The following is a 9,593-nucleotide window of genomic DNA, read 5'->3' as shown; positions in this document are numbered from 1 at the left end:
GGTTGTAGCACCCTCGGCCAATGAAGCTAGTCAGCAACGCAACATCCCTTCCGGCAGTGTAGGGCCACCATTTTCCGCACCACCTGCAGTATCTGTGCAGGTTTCTTTGCCAGGCCAAAGCAGTCAGGGTCAGGGAATCACCAGTTTCGTAGTAGGAAACACTGCATCTAGGGCACCGGCGGCAACAATACTATCTCCCACCGTCTCTCAGTCTGCCATGTCCACCGGCACCCCCGCTAGTTCCACGATCTCCAGCTCTCCAGTCCAGCTCACCCTACATGAGACTATGGTTAGAAAAAGGAAGTACTTAGCCTCGCATCCGCGTACACAGGGTTTGAACGCACACATAGCTAGACTAATCTCGTTAGAGATGATGCCCTACCGGTTAGTTGAAAGCGAAGCTTTCAAAGCCCTGATGGACTACGCTGTACCACGCTACGAGCTACCCAGTCGACACTTTTTTTCCAGAAAAGCCATCCCAGCCCTCCACCAGCATGTTAAAGAGTGCATCGTCCATGCACTCAGGCAATCTGTGAACACAAAGGTGCACCTGACAACAGATGCATGGACCAGTAGGCATGGCCAGGGACGTTACGTGTCCATCACGGCACACTGGGTAAATGTGGTGGATGCAGGGTCCACAGGGGACAGCAAGTTTGGGACAGTTCTGCCTAGCCCACGGTCTAGGAAACAATTGGCTGTAGCTGTTCGCACCCCCTCCTCCTCCTCTTCGTCCTCCTGCAGAAGCGAGAGCTCGTCCACAGACCGCAGTCGCACAACCACTCCATCCGCAGCTGCCACTGTTGCACACCAGGTCTCCCATTATGGGGCAGCTACTGGCAAACGTCAGCAGGCTGTATTGGCTATGAAGTGTTTGGGCGACAACAGACACACCGCGGAAGTTCTGTCCGAGTTCTTGCAGAAAGAAACGCAGTCGTGGCTGGGCACTGTAGATCTTGAGGCAGGCAAGGTAGTGAGTGATAACGGAAGGAATTTCATGGCTGCCATCTCCCTTTCCCAACTGAAACACATTCCTTGCCTGGCTCACACCTTAAACCTGGTGGTGCAGTGCTTCCTGAAAAGTTATCCGGGGTTATCCGACCTGCTCCTCAAAGTGCGTGGACTTTGCTCACATATCCGCCGTTCGCCCGTACACTCCAGCCGTATGCAGACCTATCAGCGTTCTTTGAACCTTCCCCAGCATCGCCTAATCATAGACGTTGCAACAAGGTGGAACTCAACACTGCACATGCTTCAGAGACTGTGCGAACAGAGGCGGGCTGTTATGTTTTTGTGGGAGGATACACATACACGGGCAGGCAGTAGGATGGCAGACATGGAGTTGTCAGGTGTGCAGTGGTCGAAGATTCAAGACATGTGTCAAGTCCTTCAGTGTTTTGAGGAATGCACACGGCTGGTTAGTGCAGACAACGCCATAATAAGCATGAGCATCCCCCTAGTGCGTCTGCTGATGCAAAGTTTGCCGCACATAAAGGATCAGGCGTCTGCAGCTGAGGAAGAGGAAAGCCTTGATGACAGTCAGCCATTGTCTGGCCAGGGCAGTGTACAGGACGAGTTAGCGGGCGAAGAGGAGGAGGAGGACGAGGAGGATGATGGGGATGATTATATTTTTAATGAGGAAGCTTTTCCGGGGCCACTGGAAATTGGTGGCGCGGCAAGGCCGGGTTCTGGTTTTTGGAGGGACACAAGTGACGTGGATTTGCCTGAAACTGCCCCTCAACCAAGCACAACCGCAGATTTGAGAACTGGAACTTTGGCCCACATGGCGGATTATGCCTTACGTATCCTCAAAAGGGACACACGGATAACTAAAATGATGAATGATGACGATTACTGGTTGGCCTGCCTCCTTGATCCTCGCTATAAAGGCAAATTGCAAAATATAATGCCACATGAGAACTTGGAACTAATATTAGCAACCAAACAATCAACTCTTGTTGACCGTTTGCTTCTGGCATTCCCTGCACACAGCGCCTGTGATCGTTCTCACACGAGCTGCAGGGGCCAGCAGACCAGAGGAGTTAGAGGGGCAGAAATCAGAAGTGGCGTTGGCCAGAGGGGTTTTCTGACCAGGTTGTGGAGTGATTTTGCTATGACCGCAGACAGGACAGGTACTGCAGCATCAATTCAAAGTGACAGGAGACAACATTTGTCCAGTATGGTTACAAACTATTTTTCATCCCTTATCGATGTTCTCCCTCAACCGTCATTCCCATTTGATTACTGGTCATCAAAATTAGACACCTGGCCAGAATTAGCAGAATATGCATTGCAGGAGCTTGCTTGCCCGGCAGCTAGTGTCCTATCAGAAAGAGTATTCAGTGCTGCAGGTTCAATACTAACAGAAAAAAGGACTCGTCTGGCTACCCAAAATGTAGATGATCTAACCTTCATTAAAATGAACCACAACTGGATTTCGAAATCTTTTGCCCCACCTTGCCCGGCTGACACCTAGCTTTCCTATGAAAAGGTCTTGCCTGTGGACTATTCTGAATGCCTTTTCCAATCTCGTAATTTTCTGCACCTGATTGTCCAGCATACGACATGTTTACACCTCACTAAATGGCCAAACTCCCCACACGGGGCCGTGGTATCGACACTTGGCGACAGCACCCGTGAGAGTGCAGTTTGTCTGAAGAGGTGGGTGTGCCCGCTTTTGGTCGACGGCACTGCCACTGGGTCCCTCCTAGTACAATAAAGTGTCTCTGGCGGTGGTGGTGCGCACCCAACGTCAGACACACCGTTGTAATATGAGGGGCCCTGGGCCTGTACCGCCGGCCACAAGACAGTTCCCCCCCCCAGCTCAAACAGTGCTCTACCACTTGCAAAATTATCTCACAGCTCCACCAATGTTTAGTCTATGCGCTGACATCCTTCAATGCCTGCCACTGACAATACCATTGTATTGACATTTTTGTTATGTTAGGCCTTCGATGCCTGTCTGTGGTCACTCCTTCCACTAGGCCTCCACTGACCACACCACTGCTGCCCGTGTACCCCTGGAACCAATTTAAAATTGCCTACAGCCATGTGTTATTATTTTAGGCCTTCGATGCCTGTCTGCAGTCACTCCTTCCACTAGGCCTCCACTGACCACACCACTGCTGCCCGTGTACCCCTGGAACCAATTTAAAATTGCCTACAGCCATGTGTTATTATTTTAGGCCTTCGATGCCTGTCTGCGGTCACTCCTTCCACTAGGCCTCCACTGACCACACCACTGCTGCCCGTGTACCCCTGGAACCAATTTAAAATTGCCTACAGCCATGTGTTATTATTTTAGGCCTTCGATGCCTGTCTGCGGTCACTCCTTCCACTAGGCCTCCACTGACCACACCACTGCTGCCCGTGTACCCCTGTAACCAATTTAAAATTGCCTACAGCCATGTGTTATTATTTTAGGCCTTCGATGCCTGTCTGCGGTCACTCCTTCCACTAGGCCTCCACTGACCACACCACTGCTGCCCGTGTACCCCTGGAACCAATTTAAAATTGCCTACAGCCATGTGTTATTATTTTAGGCCTTCGATGCCTGTCTGCGGTCACTCCTTCCACTAGGCCTCCACTGACCACACCACTGCTGCCCGTGTACCCCTGTAACCAATTTAAAATTGCCTACAGCCATGTGTTATTATTTTAGGCCTTCGATGCCTGTCTGCGGTCACTCCTTCCACTAGGCCTCCACTGACCACACCACTGCTGCCCGTGTACCCCTGGAACCAATTTAAAATTGCCTACAGCCATGTGTTATTATTTTAGGCCTTCGATGCCTGTCTGCGGTCACTCCTTCCACTACTACTACACAGACCAGGCCACTGCTGCCCGTGTACCCCTGGAACCAATTTTAAATTGCCTACAGCCAGCCCAATTTATTATGTTAGGCCTTCGAAGCCTGTCTGCGGTCCCTCCTTCCACTAGGCCTCCACTGACCTGTCTACTGCTGCCCGTGTACCCCTTGAACCAACATCAGAAAATATAAAAATAAGTATTTTGCTTATAAAAAAGAAAATACTGGAGAGATATCAAATGCAGACATTTTAACATTAAAAACAAACACATACAACAAAAATCTGGTACAGTACTAAAAATGGCCACCAGCTACAATAACTTTCTCCTGCAAGTAGTTAACTGAAAAGTTTTTTCAATTTTAAACACAGATATGGCATCCACCGAGTATTGTCCTGTCGCGTCTTCTTTATATTATTGCCAAGAAGATGCAAAACAATGAAAATAATAAAATCATTATTTACCAAAAAAATAGAGTAAGTCAAAACCACATTGCAAATAAACATTCATTACAAATAAAGAAGCAGGGCGCGTCCGAGGGTGAGTATATACCTAATAAGAATAAAATCACCCTCGGACGCGCCCTGCTTCTTTCCGACAGCCTTCCTTCCTAAGAATCAGCCCTTCCGTGGTGTAGAGAGAGGGTTTGTTACACTCCAAGGTGTTCCCCAGGTTGCCTTTCCTGAGCTTCGATCTTCCGGCTCTCGTTTAGTAGTTGTTGGAAACTACCCTGCATTAGGCCTACAAATTGGGTATGGGGTGTAGAGAGATGGTGTGTTCCACTCCAAGGTGTTCTCCAGGTTGCCTTTTCTGAGCTTCGATCTTCCGGCTCTCGTTTAGTAGTTGTTGGAAACTACGCTGCATTAGGCCTACAAATTGGGTATGGGGTGTAGAGAGATGGCGTGTTCCACTCCAAGGTGTTCCCCAGGTTTCCTCGCCAATGCTTCGATCATCATGCTCTCGTTTAGTAGTTGATGGAAACTACGCTGCATTAGGCCTACATATTGGGTATGGGGTGTAGAGAGATGTTGTGTTCCACTCCAAGGTGTTCCCCAGGTTTCCTCGCCAATGCTTCGATCATCATGCTCTCGTTTAGTAGTTGTTGGAAACTACGCTGCATTGGGCCTACAAATTGGGTATGGGGTGTAGAGAGATGGTGTGTTCCACTCCAAGGTGTTCCCCAGGTTGCCTTTCCTGAGTTTCGATCTTCCGGCTCTCGTTTAGTAGTTGTTGGAAACTACGCTGCATTAGGCCTACAAATTGGGTATGGGGTGTAGAGAGATGGTGTGTTCCACTGTAGAGAGATGGTGTGTTCCACTCCAAGGTGTTCCCCAGGTTTCCTCGCCAATGCTTCGATCATCATGCTCTCGTTTAGTAGTTGTTGGAAACTACGCTGCATTAGGCCTACAAATTGGGTATGGGGTGTAGAGAGATGGTGTGTTCCACTCCAAGGTGTTCCCCAGGTTTCCTCGCCAATGCTTCGATCATCATGCTCTCGTCTAGTAGTTGTTGGAAACTACGCTGCATTGGGCCTACAAATTGGGTATTGGGTGTAGAGAGATGGTGTGTTCCACTCCAAGGTGTTCCCCAGGTTGCCTTTCCTGAGCTTCGATCTTCCGGCTCTCGTTTAGTAGTTGTTGGAAACTACGCTGCATTAGGCCTACAAATTGGGTATGGGATGTAGAGAGATGGTGTGTTCCACTCCAAGGTGTTCCCCAGGTTTCCTCGCCAATGCTTCGATCATCATGCTCTCGTTTAGTAGTTGTTGGAAACTACGCTGCATTGGGCCTACAAATTGGGTATGGGGTGTAGAGAGATGGTGTGTTCCACTCCAAGGTGTTCCCCAGGTTGCCTTTCCTGAGTTTCGATCTTCCGGCTCTCGTTTAGTAGTTGTTGGAAACTACGCTGCATTAGGCCTACAAATTGGGTATGGGGTGTAGAGAGATGGTGTGTTCCACTGTAGAGAGATGGTGTGTTCCACTCCAAGGTGTTCCCCAGGTTTCCTCGCCAATGCTTCGATCTTCCGGCTCTCGTTTAGTAGTTGTTGGAAACTACGCTGCATTAGGCCTACAAATTGGGTATGGGGTGTAGAGAGATGGCGTGTTCCACTCCAAGGTGTTCCCCAGGTTTCCTCGCCAATGCTTCGATCATCATGCTCTCGTTTAGTAGTTGATGGAAACTACGCTGCATTAGGCCTACATATTGGGTATGGGGTGTAGAGAGATGTTGTGTTCCACTCCAAGGTGTTCCCCAGGTTTCCTCGCCAATGCTTCGATCATCATGCTCTCGTTTAGTAGTTGTTGGAAACTACGCTGCATTGGGCCTACAAATTGGGTATTGGGTGTAGAGAGATGGTGTGTTCCACTCCAAGGTGTTCCCCAGGTTGCCTTTCCTGAGCTTCGATCTTCCGGCTCTCGTTTAGTAGTTGTTGGAAACTACGCTGCATTAGGCCTACAAATTGGGTATGGGGTGTAGAGAGATGGTGTGTTCCACTCCAAGGTGTTCCCCAGGTTTCCTCGCCAATGCTTCGATCATCATGCTCTCGTTTAGTAGTTGTTGGAAACTACGCTGCATTGGGCCTACAAATTGGGTATGGGGTGTAGAGAGATGGTGTGTTCCACTCCAAGGTGTTCCCCAGGTTGCCTTTCCTGAGTTTCGATCTTCCGGCTCTCGTTTAGTAGTTGTTGGAAACTACGCTGCATTAGGCCTACAAATTGGGTATGGGGTGTAGAGAGATGGTGTGTTCCACTGTAGAGAGATGGTGTGTTCCACTCCAAGGTGTTCCCCAGGTTTCCTCGCCAATGCTTCGATCATCATGCTCTCGTTTAGTAGTTGTTGGAAACTACGCTGCATTAGGCCTACAAATTGGGTATGGGGTGTAGAGAGATGGTGTGTTCCACTCCAAGGTGTTCCCCAGGTTTCCTCGCCAATGCTTTGATCATCATGCTCTCGTCTAGTAGTTGTTGGAAACTACGCTGCATTGGGCCTACAAATTGGGTATTGGGTGTAGAGAGATGGTGTGTTCCACTCCAAGGTGTTCCCCAGGTTGCCTTTCCTGAGCTTCGATCTTCCGGCTCTCGTTTAGTAGTTGTTGGAAACTACGCTGCATTAGGCCTACAAATTGGGTATGGGGTGTAGAGAGATGGTGTGTTCCACTCCAAGGTGTTCCCCAGGTTTCCTCGCCAATGCTTCGATCATCATGCTCTCGTTTAGTAGTTGTTGGAAACTACGCTGCATTGGGCCTACAAATTGGGTATGGGGTGTAGAGAGATGGTGTGTTCCACTCCAAGGTGTTCCCCAGGTTGCCTTTCCTGAGTTTCGATCTTCCGGCTCTCGTTTAGTAGTTGTTGGAAACTACGCTGCATTAGGCCTACAAATTGGGTATGGGGTGTAGAGAGATGGTGTGTTCCACTGTAGAGAGATGGTGTGTTCCACTCCAAGGTGTTCCCCAGGTTTCCTCGCCAATGCTTCGATCATCATGCTCTCGTTTAGTAGTTGTTGGAAACTACGCTGCATTAGGCCTATAAATTGGGTATGGGGTGTAGAGAGATGGTGTGTTCCACTCCAAGGTGTTCCCCAGGTTTCCTCGCCAATGCTTCGATCATCATGCTCTCGTTTAGTAGTTGTTGGAAACTACGTTGCATTAGGCCTACAAATTGGGTATGGGGTGTAGAGAGATGGTGTGTTCCACTCCAAGGTGTTCCCCAGGTTTCCTCGCCAATGCTTCGATCATCATGCTCTCGTTTAGTAGTTGTTGGAAACTACGCTGCATTGTGCCTACAAATTGGGTATGGGGTGTAGAGAGATGGTGTGTTCCACTACAAGGTGTTCCCCAGGTTGCCTTTCCTGAGCTTCGATCTTCCGGCTCTCGTTTAGTAGTTGTTGGAAACTACGCTGCATTAGGCCTACAAATTGGGTATGGGGTGTAGAGAGATGGTGTGTTCCACTGTAGAGAGATGGTGTGTTCCACTCCAAGGTGTTCCCCAGGTTTCCTCGCCAATGCTTCGATCATCATGCTCTCATTTAGTAGTTGTTGGAAACTACGCTGCATTAGGCCTACAAATTGGGTATGGGGTGTAGAGAGATGGTGTGTTCCACTCCAAGGTGTTCCCCAGGTTTCCTCGCCAATGCTTCGATCATCATGCTCTCGTTTAGTAGTTGTTGGAAACTACGCTGCATTAGGCCTACAAATTGGGTATGGGGTGTAGAGAGATGGTGTGTTCCACTCCAAGGTGTTCCCCGGGTTTCCTCGCCAATGCTTCGATCATCATGCTCTCGTTTAGTAGTTGTTGGAAACTACGCTGCATTGGGCCTACAAATTGGGTATGGGGTGTAGAGAGATGGTTTGTTCCACTCCAAGGTGTTCTCCAGGTTGCCTTTCCTGAGCTTCGATCTTCCGGCTCTCGTTTAGTAGTTCTTGGAAACTACACTGCATTAGGCCTACAAATTGGGTATGGGGTGTAGAGTGATCACAGGTCTTGGACACAATTATTATGTTTAGTTAGTTCCTAAACTTAATTGACAATCTTAACAATCAGTTTAATTTTATATGCGTGAACATCATCATCCCATTTTACAAGAAATTTCTTTGGTATTTATCAAAGCCTCTCACAGTTTACTAACAATCCTACACATGAAGATGGGAATGCTCTGGACTTGGTCTTCTCCTGGCTCTGCTCAGTGCACAACTTTACTAACTCCTCTCTTCCACTCTTTGACCACAACCTTCTTTCCTTCTCCGTCAATAACTGTCTCCTCACCCAGGACACCCCCACTTACCATACTTATAAGAATACATGTAACCATTAACACCCAGCAGCTTCTGGACAATCTACACTCATCTTTAGCTCCCTTCTCCTCCCACTCCTGTCCAAACTTAGCTTTGTCACACTACAATTATACATTGCAGAGCGCCCTGGTTGAAGCAGTACCTGCTACATACAGAAAGACCCGAGACAGACAACGTCAACCCTGGAACACGATGCAAACACGCTTTCTAAAGTGTTGCTCAAGGTGCGCTGAGGGTCAATTGAGAAAATCGCTTTAAGCAGAGGATTTCATCCACTGTAAGTTCATGCTCAAAACTTATAACTCTGCCCTTTATCTGGCCAAAAGAATCTGCCTTCATCACCCTCATCACTTCACAAACTAACAATCCAAAATGACTTTTTGAAACACTAAACTCCCTCCTGAGCCCTAAAGCACAGACCCTGGTCACCAACCTCAACACTGAGGATCTGGCAACTCATTTCCTAGAATAACTCGAGGATATCCATCAGGACATTTCTACCCAATCTCTTCAGAGCTTAGATCCCCTTTACTGCCACACTTCAAACTGACTTGCCATCTTTGTGCCTGTTACAGAAGAAGTTACCTGCCTCATCACTTCTTCTCGGCCTACAATCTGAAACAGTGATCCTGTTCCCTCATATCTCCTGCAGTCTCTCTCACCGGTTGTCACCACTCACCTAACTAAAATATTTAACCTCTCTATTCTCTCTTTTCCTTTCTTGTTTAAACATGCAAACATAACACCTTTACTTAAAGCCTTTCTGACATTAGACGTAATGATCTGTCCATGTGCCCTGGGCCTATTTGACCAGGGACGGATCATTACGTCATCATGATCGTCTGTGCACACGGGGGGGTGTGGGCGATCGCCGCCTGGTGTCTGATGATTCTGACAGCTGATTTTGACAGCTGACACATGGCACTAGGTGCCAGGAGTGGTCACGAACACGATCGCAGCATTCCGGAAGCTGGCAGAGGGCTGACAGCCCCTGTGC

The sequence above is a fragment of the Ranitomeya imitator genome, chromosome 6 (assembly GCF_032444005.1).
Source record: "Ranitomeya imitator isolate aRanImi1 chromosome 6, aRanImi1.pri, whole genome shotgun sequence".
NCBI classification, from domain to species: Eukaryota; Metazoa; Chordata; class Amphibia; order Anura; family Dendrobatidae; genus Ranitomeya; species Ranitomeya imitator.
This window is presented reverse-complemented; position numbering follows the sequence as displayed.